Raw genomic sequence first — 11,889 nt, 5'->3', positions numbered from 1 at the left:
GTTTGTTATTTGTAAGTCGGCCACAAGCTCGTCTTGGTCCAACTGTGTTATGTGGTTGACACACGATCCGTAAAGTGAACACCATCTTGGCTGCATTAGGGGAAGTAAAGTGTCTCTGGTGTAGACCATCACACGGCCTGTGTGCTCAGAACTGGGCAGGCCTGTCTGGAATGCCATGCTCACCTTGGGCACGACAGAGGGAGAAGATGATTGAGAGATGGGAGCGTGGGGCTGGGGAAGGCGGCCCAGTTGGCAAAGCACTTGCTTTGCAGCAGGAGGACTTGAACTTGACCCCTGGCACCCACATGAAAAAAAGGCATGTGGCACACGTGGTAACCTGGAGCTGGGGAGCTGGAGCTGGGACACCTCTAGAGCTTGCTGGAGCCACTGGTCTAGCCTCCTGGATGTGTCCCAGGCCAGTGAGGGAGCCTGTCTCAAGAAGATAAAGGCTGCCCTATGACCTGTATACGCACCTCACACATACGCACATGTTCCCCCCCCCACTGCACTTGCATGCACACAAACATGTACATAAACACACAGAGGAAGAGGAGGGAGAGAAGTGTGTCCTGAGAACGGCGGGCAGACAGCGCAGAGCTAAGCGGTGCCCCGGAGGCAGTTAGGAGGAGTGACAATGGTGGTCCAGAGGACAGCACAAAGGGCATTTGAGTGTTGCTGCAGATGCATAATGACAAGGGAACCAGAGCACACCTCCTTCTGGTCGGCTCCACCCGAATATCCACCTGCGTTCCTTTGCTGGACCCACGTGACAGAGAGTGTTCACATGACCAACATATTCCCGCCATAGATCCCAGTTTCAGCCTCTCTCTCGCCCCCTGTTCTTGCAAAGAACTAACGATGGCTTGTCATTGTCACAACAATCCCAGTCATGCGGGTCATGCTGATTTGGCCTCCTGCAGAAGTCTGCCGGCTGAACAGAGGACAGCTTCTTGTCCTATTTGCTCAGCTGGCATCTGAGCAGCACCGGAACCTGGGGTGAGGGACACATTTCTGCACCTCGCCAGTGTGCTCCCGGTGTTTCCTGTCCTCATCTGCTTCCTATTGAAATGTCCAAAGGCAAGAATGGGGTAGGTGTGTTGGTATCGAAGTCAGCGGAGCAGGTTGTCAACTGTTCTAGGCTCTTCCTGATGAAGGCAGAGTTCTCTGAATGGTCCATCATAGCTCACTGGCAGTCTGTCCTGGGGATGGGGTCCGATGGCAGTCTTTTCCCTGTCCGGCTCCCAGTGTTCTGTGTCTCTGAAGTCCTCTTCTAGAAGGCAGGCCAGATCACCTTTCGAGGTCCCTGGACAAGGATAATCCAGGTCCCTGAAGCCACCCCCCACCATCATGGAAGTGATGACATCCACTAAGAATGGAGCTGCCGCCTTGCTCACAGCCCTGTTCTGATGTGTTGGTGGCCAGCTGGGTGACCTCCAGCAGCTTACCCAACCTCTCTGCTCTGTGCCCTCATTAATCAAATAAGCCAGTAATAAGTGCACACGGCCCACAGATTACTGAGAAGCTAAGTGGGAGATGAGGTGAGAGAATGGCCCCAAGGTTCTGAGCTCACTGCTGGCCACACGGCAAGCCACAGTGTTTGTTGGTGGGTGACTCAGTTCTTGCTCTTCTGCATTGCTGAGTTACTGATGTCTCTGGGCGGGGACAAGCTGAAGGACAGGTATGCACATCGTCATCATGTGCCAGCAATGTCACACCCTCCGCTTCTGGTTCCGAGAGCACCTGGAAGCCAGTGAGAACGCGTCACACCGCACTGGAAGGGTAGCTGTGAGTCTATACATGTTCACTTAAGAAGCAAATGATTTGAAAAATTGCCCACTTTATTTTTAGGAAAAGTTACAGACCGCGGATGCCATATCCAATCACACCTGAACACAGCTGGGTACTGGTGGGCACCAAGACTGGGAATTCCTGACCATCCCCTGAGGGGTGATTCAGCAGGTTTTAGGAACACTGAGCTCCTTGTCATGTTTTCTGAAACTTTGAGAAACATAATTCCAGAAAATAGAACTTGGAATTATTTTGGGTATTTGAGCTCCCTGTAAAGAGGTTCAATATATAAAAGAAGCCGAGTAAAAAGTGGAACTATTCTACACAGGGCGGGCAGGGGCATTGCTCGGTCATTAGAAGAAGTACTCACAACAAAGACCTGAGATGGCCAGGCAGAGCTTGTCTTGGGACCCCTGAGAGTGAGCTCGAGCCTCTCCCTCTGCCTGTGTTCCTCTCTGCCAGGCCTGGGGTGTCAGCTCAAGTGGATGGACTCTCCCACCACCTGAGGTGGGACTGGGCAGTTAACTCTGTAGGGACAAATCCTCTTTGCTTTCACTGCCTCCTCCAGGCTTGGGGTGGGGGTGGGGCTAAGCATTCAAGGTCAAAGTTTTGGCGGTCTCCCAAGGCCATTCTGGGATGGCCCTGGAGAAGGCCTGAAACCTTATCTACTCAGGGAGGTGTATATGGTAAGAAAGGACCTTTGATGCTATCATGACAGCATTTGGGAGGGACAGTTTCAGATACAGCAGCAATTTTACCATCGCATCAAACAGCCCAACACTTGATTCTCTACACAGTCTCCCTGCTGGTGACAGTGTGGCAGGGGTTACAAGAAAGGGTCTAGGCCATGCAATCCAGTGAACAGACAATGTGACCCCCATATCACCTAATCTTCTTTCTTTCTTTTTTTTTTTAATGCTGAAGACTGAACCAGGACCTTGTAACATTCCAAGCACATGACCTACCACTAAACAAAAATTTTCTAGTAATCCACATTGAAAATGGAACAAAGAAAGATGAGGGCATAGTTCAACAGAAGAATGTTTGCTTAGCAAGTGTGTGAAGTCCTCTGTTTGATAAAGAGAAACACACACACACACACATACACTAAAGAAGTGGGTGAGATTAATTTTATAATTTCAATATATGCAAATGCAATATGTATACAGATTTTTCAAGATATATAACATATACAAAATATATCTCACCAATGTAAATTATAAGTGAGTCATTTGACATCCTCTTTGTTGTTGTTGTTACAGTCAGATGTGGACATCTCTAACCACTGTTAGGGAACATTTTGGTTCCATCAGCTGCACCCAACGGGCAGCTCCATTACTGGATGAAAGTTCTAGGAGCCGAACCATCCTAGAGCTACCCAGCTCCGTTTACTAGCACATGACCTCAGACTGGTTATTTGACACTTCATTATTTGACTGTCTACTTCAGAAGTAATTGTTACAATACTCATTACTAAATGGTTGTAATAAATAATAGTAATAGTGTCTCTGCTGAAAGTTGTCATAGGCTTAAATGAGTAGTATGTATAAAACATGCAGAGCAGCGTCTGACACGGCAGCTGGTTAGAAGTTCAACTCTTCAGCCTGGAAAGAGGGAGCAGGTGTTCTGGCAAGAGGCTGTGTCCCAATGTCTCTCCCTGACTTCCAGGCTGTAGAGCAGAGGAGCAGAGGAGGAGGCCCAGAAGGAAATTGGGAAACCCAGGAACCAGGATCCAGTTACAGAAAGAAAGGGGGAAAAGAGAGATAGCAAGAACACTCGAGAACAGCAATGCAGCAAAAAGGGCTTTTAGCGATAATTAATAATTAACATTTCTAATGATGTCCCGGCGACAGGAAGAGGCCAGCATGGGGCTCTAGGGCAGGACTCTTGGTGACAGTGACCTCCAGGAGGGCGAGCAGCCTGCGTCTCATTAAGAAGCCCTTCACAAGCCCCCGTGTTCATGAAGCTGGTGGGCTTCTTGCTGATGAGATGGACATTGTCAGGGCAAAGCCAGGGAAAGAGAAGGCTGGGCTCTGAGGACCAGAGAGTTTTCTGGGGTTGTATATCTGGCTCATATAAATATGTGGCTTTAGAAAAGAGGTTTTCTAAGATCTCAGACATTCCTCAGGAGCAGCATATGCTAAGAACCAAAGGAAGTAGGGAAGGCAATGGTAGGAGGCCATGGCAGGAGATACCTGCCTATGTGGGAACCATCCCAGGGCAGGCACAGCCAAGGCCAAAGCCACAGGTAAGGCGATGATGATGATGGACAAATGGGTGGCAGTGGGTATAGCTGAGTATTTGTGATCTCTCAAAATTCACATCATGTAACCATTTTGGAGATGGGGCATTTTCAGGAGTTAGGTTAGAATGAAGTCACAGGGCGGGTTCTACTCCACCTTATAAGAAGACGAGATTCCAGGAGTTGCTTTCCTCTCCTCATGTGAACACAGAAGAAAGGGCACGTGAGGGTAGAACAAGGAAGCCATATTGACAAACCCCAGAAGAAAGCCCTCACCAGGGACCTGTCAGCAAGAACCTTGCAAGACCTTTGTAACCAGAGCTGTGAGAAACTTAATATCTGCTGTTTAGATACCCATGTATGATTTTTTTTTTTTTATGGCAGCCTGTTCTGCCATGGTAACTGAAACTAGCCCGGCAAGTTTAAGACTAGTGATAGGCTCTAGGTGACCAGCCCTCCCAGCTTGTACAGAAGGAAAGGAAGCAGATCTATTGGGGCTAAGACTGGGGATGCCCCAGTCAAACCACATGGCTGCCACCGTAGTCAGCAGTACCAACAGCAGAAGATGCAGCCTAATAGCTAGGTTATGTTTTATGGTATACTCACTTAATTTACTTTCAAGCAGCTTTGTTCTCTAGGGACGTGGGATGCCCTAAGCCCCGAGATGTGTACGCTGCTTTATGGACACAAAGTGTTTTCGCAAACACAGCTGCCTGCTAACCTGAGCCAGCTCTCTGCCCGCCAAACTCAAGCTTGGCCCTTTCTACGCCAAAGGCCAGTGTGGATTCAGCCAGCTGGAGGGGTTCTCTCCTGCCAAGGCTCTGGGTCTTGGAGAGCTCTGACTGCCTTGCTGTGTACGAAGCAGACATCCAAGACAGAGCTCTGAATCCTTCGATGTGTAACCAGACTTGGGCTGTGGCAAGGCTGAAGATTCTCCAGAAGATTCCGAGGAAGTTTTGTGTTCAAAATGCTCAGTGGTACCTCTCCGTCTACTGATATTTATTGATGTTTATCTTTTTTGCATAATGCCAAACTGACAAAAAAAAAAAAAACCTTCAAGAATTGTACAAATATTTTCATATCCTCCTTACCAATTATTTATGAGTCATCCTTTTGCTTAATAATTTCCTTGCATTTGTTTTTAATCTGTGAAAATGTAAGTTTTCCCAGTGTGTCTGACAGAGGAATGGCAGGATTTGTGGGCTACAGCAGGAGATTATAGGACAGACATGCCCCTGTACTCTGGCGGCCCGACAGCTGCTCAATGAGGGTGTGCTCTCCCTGCCTTTGGTGGCAAAGGTCAGGCTCATCTAGGCCAGGGCTAGAAAGTAAGGGGGCCTCCTGGGATGTAAACTTTGTGGGGTGACGGAGCCTTCTGCGTCCTGATGAAGGTAGTGAGTGCTTCTGAACATACGTGTCTGTTACGAGTCACCTGTTCTGACATCCACTTTGACAGCATGTGTAGAACTAGCCGCTATAGGATCATGTCTGAGCATATATTCACAGTAGGTGGGACATAAGACTATGGAAAGCTTAGATACATATTTTAATTAATTTATTTTTAAATAATTACAGTTTATTCACTTTGTATCCCAGCTGTAGCCCCCTCCCTCATTCACTCCTAATCCCACCCTCCCTCCCTCTTCTCCACCCGTGCCCCTCCCCCAGTCCACTGGTAGGGGAGGTCCTCCTCCCCTTTCATCTGATCCTAGTCTATCAGGTCTCATCAGGAGTGGCTGCATTGTCTTCCTCTGTGGCCTGGTAAGGCTGCTCCCCCCTCAGGGGGAGGTGATCAAAGAGCAGGCCACTGAGTTCATGTCAGAACAGTCCCTGTTCCCATTACTAGGGAACCCACTTAGACACTGAGCTGCCATGTGCTACATCTGTTCAGGGGTTCTAGGTTATCTCCATGCACGGTCCTTGGTTGGAGTATCAGGTTCAGAGAAGATCCCTGTGTGGAAAGCTTATATTTCAATAGCACTAATTTTTAAAAACTTTTTTTGAGACAGGGTCTTACTATGTAGCTCTAGCTAGCCTGATAATTTGTTGGTCAGGCTAACCTTGAACTTGGAGCAATCCTCCTGCCTCTATCTCGAGAGTTCTGGGATTAGAAGTGTGCACTGCCATGTCTAACTAAAAACCTAACCATTTTTTAAGTGTAGACAAAAACCAAAACCTGAAAGAATATAATTTTTTGTCCTTAGTTGTCATATATTTATACAGAACTTGTTATACTGTTGTCTTTTGGTTTGGGTGGTTTGAGAACCTCACTAGTTTGATCCTCATAACAAGCCTGTGATATGTAAGGCCATCAGGGTCCCTGTTTTGGTCAGGAAAGGAGGTTCGCTGGTGGTCCACGGTGCACATGAGTCAGTAGTTGACAAGATGGTATCCCAAGGCCAACTCTCATCTAAACTGTTACCTTGTGGCAGAAAGGCCACCCGAGCCCCCAGGAGCAGCCAAAGATTGCTGTGAAGCCAGCATTTAGGGGTCTGGGTGGTCTGACTCTCCCATTCTGTTAGCTCTGCCAGGAGCCCTTTTTCTAACTGACCCATCTTAGGAGGTATCCTTTGGTGCCTGCTAGCCTAGCTCTGGAGACAGAGTTGGTTGTCTGAGCCACTCTGTCTGTCCCTGAGAGATATTAAAAGAAAATAAATACCAGATGGGACTTCCTGAAGCACTGGTTTCCTCGGGTTCTGCATACTTCCTGTAAGCCAGCGCTCTGCTGTGGGGAGCCAGAACCAGGTCTCATTTACTGCAACTTGCTGAGAGACGTGGGGCAAGCCCTTGCCCTTCATTACGCCCACCTTCTCATCTGAAATATCAGGTTACGTGGCATTACGAATACATGCCCTGTGGAGTCATGGATCACTCACAGAGGAGCTTCTAGCGTATCAGGGAAGCCTGATGAGCAGATTGAGGGGTTCGTATATGTTGAAGGGGTGCACAGAGCATGACTAATTCTCAAAGGGATCAGTTTTCCTCTACAATACGTCAATGTTTGCTTTCCAAGGCAATACTATGATCCCCCCCCTTCATGGTCTCGTGTGTGTGTGTGTGTGTGTGTGTGTGTGTGTGTACACCCCTGCCTGTTTAGGCCAGAGATCAACCTTGAGCACCTTCCTCTATTGCTTGTCACCTTATTTTAAGGCAAGGTTTCTCACTGAACCCGGAGCTTACTGTTTTAGTTCCAAATCCCTCTCCTCAGTGCTAGGGTTAGAGATGCGGCGTGGATCTTCTGAACTCAGCTCTTCATGCTCACCTAGTAAGCATTTTACCAACTGGCTCATCTCCATAGCTCCAATCCTATTTCCTTTAAAAAAATTATTGCATCTATGTATTTATCTGTGTGTGTTTGCCGGAATGTGCCATGGTGTATGTGGAGAAGCCACGTGACAACTCGTAGGAGTCAGTTCTCTGCTTCACCACCTGGGTCCCAGAGACTGAACTCACGTCACCAGACTTGGTAGGATGTGCTTTCACCCACTGAGCTATCTCACTAGCCCTTGAAGTTGTATCTTAATCTTAGTCTTCTTGCTGCATACTGGCCTGGAAGGTTCATTTTCAAAGAATGAGCAAGGAATTCAGGACTTTGGAGACAGAGCGAGCACTAACATGCACCTCCTGACCATAGGGGTTCGTTCAACCCCTACCTCTTGTATGTGTTAGTTTGATGAGAGATTTTCCCCCATAGTTCCCAAGTACATTCTGAGCCTCTTTATTGCTCTGGACCTACCACAGCTCTTAGCACACAGTAGGAACGCTGCAATCATTTAATAAATGAAGAGGCAGTAAGTTGAGGAGCTGTGTAAGGGCTGGGAATAGGAATGGAGGAGGCAAAGCTGGAGCCCAAAGCAGAAGAGCTGAGCCTTGTCTCAGTGTGTCTGCACACAAGACCATTCCTTTGGGTCAGCCCCTTCCTGCTTGTAAGCGAGGGAACGAGGCTGGCTAACTGTCATGGCTACATCTGGATTTTAAATCCCAGAATACAAGAGTATGCTAGCCATTGAGTTAGGCTGACAGTCCTAAAGGTTCTCACCCCAATGGGGACTCTGAGAGCACTGGTTTTCTACTGTAGCACATCTGTTCACTTCCATTTAACCACTTCCCATTTCTGCCTCCCCCCTCCTCCCCCCCCCCTGGTTTCTAAGGATCAGGGCACTGATGAGAGTTGAGCCATGTGGTTTCAGTTCAGATTCCCTTGAAGCGGTAGTCAAGATATCACGGGGCCACTGTCGCTTGAAAAGACTAAGGGTGTTGCTTTGAGGCTTACTCTCATGTCTGGTGGGCCGGTGACTCAGGTCCTTGTCTCTTGGGTCTCTCTATTGTGACACTCACAAAGCAGTCACAGGCTTCCGTCACACCAGGCGATCTGTAAGGCAGGCCGAGTCCCAAAGATAGAAGGTGCACTCTCCGTGCAAACGTAGGAACACTGCCCCATCACATCCGGTGCATCCAATGGTCGTGGGGCATCCCTGATATAATACAAGAGACTGGTACACAGGACATGACTCTCAACAGCTGGAATCACTGAGGACCATCCAGGAGGCTGGCCTCCACATCCAAGTTGGCACGCAATCCAGACCAAGTCTGCTCCTCTCTCATGATTTGCTGGGGAGGGGCACCCCGTAGGGTATGCATGAGCCAGCCAGCTTCTTCACAGATGAGCTCCAGTCTCTGCAGGTTCCTGGAGCAGTCCTGCTGCCCAGCAGCGTTCTGGGGGTGAGCACTTCTGGGGGCTCTGGAAGGTCTCTCTAAACAAAAGCCTAAACACAGGGAGCCAGGACCCCAGCCTGAACAGAATGCTTTTCTCCACACTAATAAAGAAACCCAAACATTGTAGATGATGATAAAGAAATCTGCAGTAGGTAAACTCACTGCTGGTGGCAAGTGTGAGAGCTGCTACAGCTCTGTATATTATGGGCTGTATGCTCTGCTCTCCATAGCTACACTGTGAGACACGGCAAGGCCCAGGGTTATCAGCAGCTGAGCGGGTGCCTTTGCTTCAATTGCTAAGGCATGAAAGCAGCATAAAACATTTAAAGTTTTTTTAAAAAATCCACATTTCTAACAAAGCAAGCTTTCTACAGAACTTCCATCTAATTAGGAAATTAAATTAACCAGACCATTTCACTTCCTCAGTAAGTGGGATTGAATTTCTTGCAGCAACGCAAGCTCCTTCCTCCATTTCCCTGACATATCTGTGTTTCCTTCCCCAGCTCCGTGCTCTCCGTTGGTCTGGGATTCTTGGCAAGTGAGCGCTAGAGTGAGAAAATGTGAGTTCTAGATTCTGATCTGGCGCTACTCCCATCATAGGCAAAGCTCTTTTCTCACTTGTACACAGGCTTCTTCAGGTCCCCAGGCCCCAACATCTTCCTAGCCTGGCCATCTTCTGCATGGTAACCTTCCAAAATCTAGCTGCTTTTCTAAGGTGCAGGTCAGATGTTAGCCTCACTATGGGCTCTCTCATCTCTGTGGAAGAAATAATTCTTCCATCCTCTGTGATGTAGTTAAGACATTAGCCCACTGTGTATGACTATGTGCACCCTGTCTCTCATATATAGTCCTTCTTCTATCCCTAAGCACTGTGCCCAGTACATATTAGGTGCTCTTGCCATGGGTTCCCTGCACATAGTAGGTGCTCTCACCGTGAGTTCCCAGGAAACCAAAGACAGGGCTGTGATTTTCCAGCACAAGGGTGTATTGGCTGCCCTCAGCCAGCAGGGGGAGCATGTTGGTTCCTTAAAAGAAGAAACTAATCCTGTGCTTCAAATTCTAAAGAGGACCAAAGGGTGAATTTACTGAGGGAAAGAGAGTCCCTGCAGGTTTGGGATGAGGGAGAGCCTACTATTTTTGACTAGGAAGGCTGCACTCAGTTTGGATCTCTCGGTAAACAGGACAACAAGAACAGAGAGCACGTTCATGATAGATTCTGAGCACTGCCTATCTCTAAGGCCAGGAAGCTACATGCAGTTACAACAGGGATACATTCTTAATTAAACAGTGTGTAACTTGGGGCATTAAGTCAATGATAAATTGGGAGATAGGGACCTGCAACCTCATTTCTTTTAAGAATATTTAATTACAAACTTCTGTAACAAAATTACAGCCTTATGAAAATGGTTTCTCACTGAAGAGCAGGTTCTGAAAGTGGGGTGATGCCAATGGGAAAGGTGCTGGAAAAGCTCCCCATCTCCACTGTGCTTTGTTCAGACACCAAATAAAACCTCTACCTGCGCAAAACAGCACCTTGAGAAGGATGGCCTCTCTCTGCCTAGCTCCACCATTCTGGCCCCACAGATCTGGAATGCCAGGCAGCTGGGATCCTGTGAGCAAGACACCAACTAGCATCTTTAAAAGGAAAGACGTCTGTCAGTGCAGGAGGCTGTCAATCACTCACATCTCAGTGTGAATTATGCCAATCAGCTACTAAAACCTCCACTAAAATAAACAGGGAAAGGGCGATTTAGGCTGAAAATCTAAATTTTGGTTGCAGATATAAAGTTACAATTTTGTAGCATGGGATACTCTGTGGGCTGGGCTTACGAGGTGAGGTAGGCGAAGTGACAAACCTTTGTGGGAGGGATTTGGGTAGCCAGACAGCGGTCTGGTAAACAGGGCATGTGGCACCGAGGGTCTTCAAGAAATCCTGTCCTGATGAGAACAACACTGGCAGCCGCTCCCGGTCCTGCAAGGCTCTACTCGGGCACCAGACAGTATGCCAGGTCATGTTTTCCAAGTTCTCGCTGAGAAAATACAGCCTCTTGTCCTGGTGAGTTACTATCTTCCCGACATACAGCCGCCTGTCCATTCTGGTAGCTCAGCCTTGGGATGCAAGTCTCAGATTTCGGAGCTGGAGACCCAGCCTCCACAGCCAGGAAATATGGGGTAGCTCTGCCTTGTAGGCAGCGCGTGTGTGTGTTGCTGCGCCCGGAGCCCAGCCAGCTGCTGCTGCTGTTTTTGTTGCTACTGCTGTTGGCCTCAACAAATATGCAGCCCTAGGTGGACATTGGATGGTGTAATTACAGAGTTACCCTGTCCCGTAGGGCCAGGCTGTGACACAGGTCCACTGGCCATTATTTACATCAAGGTCAGTTTCCAGCCCTGAGCTGCCTAACGAGGAGCCTGGAGCAGTCTGAACTGAACCAACCAGTCTGGTCCCCAGCTGAGCTGTCCCTTTCAAGTCACTGTGAGGGTTAAACTGGCACTCCACGGGAAGGGTCGGCCATCCTGAGGGACAAGGCTTTCTGGACCACAGGATAGGAAAAGGGTGAGGTTCCAACTGCCAATGATAAGTGAAAGCTCACTGGCCAGCTCTGCTCCAGGCTCTCTGGCTATGTGTGCTCAACCTCCTTCCCTCTTCTGGCAACCAGTGGTCCTCAGTAGGGTGCTGGAATGACACGTGGCCACGTGCCCAGCTCAGCACCTGAGGGCCGTGGATGCTGCTCCATGGACCTCTTTCCCTCTGGTATTTCTCACACCCACTCCTAGAGAAAGGCCTAGAATACCAGCATTGCAGGAGTCAGCGACCATCCAGCCCTGCTGATTTCCCCAGACTCAGGAAGGAAACAGCACAGCAATGGTAGGTCTAATGAGAGGGTTGGAGGCTCACCCTGACACCTCACTGCCACGCTCTGAAATGGCATCAGTTTGGCAATGATGCCTATTGCCTGCTGCTGTCATGGCCACAGTCTCACCTCTGCAAGAGTGTAGCCTGCTCCTCCTACCCACAGGTCATAGGCACTAAGCCTGGCCCTGCCTCCTCTGCATAAGAGCAGGTCTCTAAATCCAAATTTGAAAGCCAGAAGCTGCCTCCTGGAGCCGGTCCAAGTGTGGGTGAGTGAGAAAAGGCAGTTTAT

The sequence above is a fragment of the Meriones unguiculatus genome, chromosome 1 (assembly GCF_030254825.1).
Source record: "Meriones unguiculatus strain TT.TT164.6M chromosome 1, Bangor_MerUng_6.1, whole genome shotgun sequence".
In the NCBI taxonomy this organism is placed as follows: Eukaryota; Metazoa; Chordata; class Mammalia; order Rodentia; family Muridae; genus Meriones; species Meriones unguiculatus.
The sequence above is the reverse complement of the archived record's forward strand: the minus strand, read 5'-3'. Positions refer to the sequence as shown.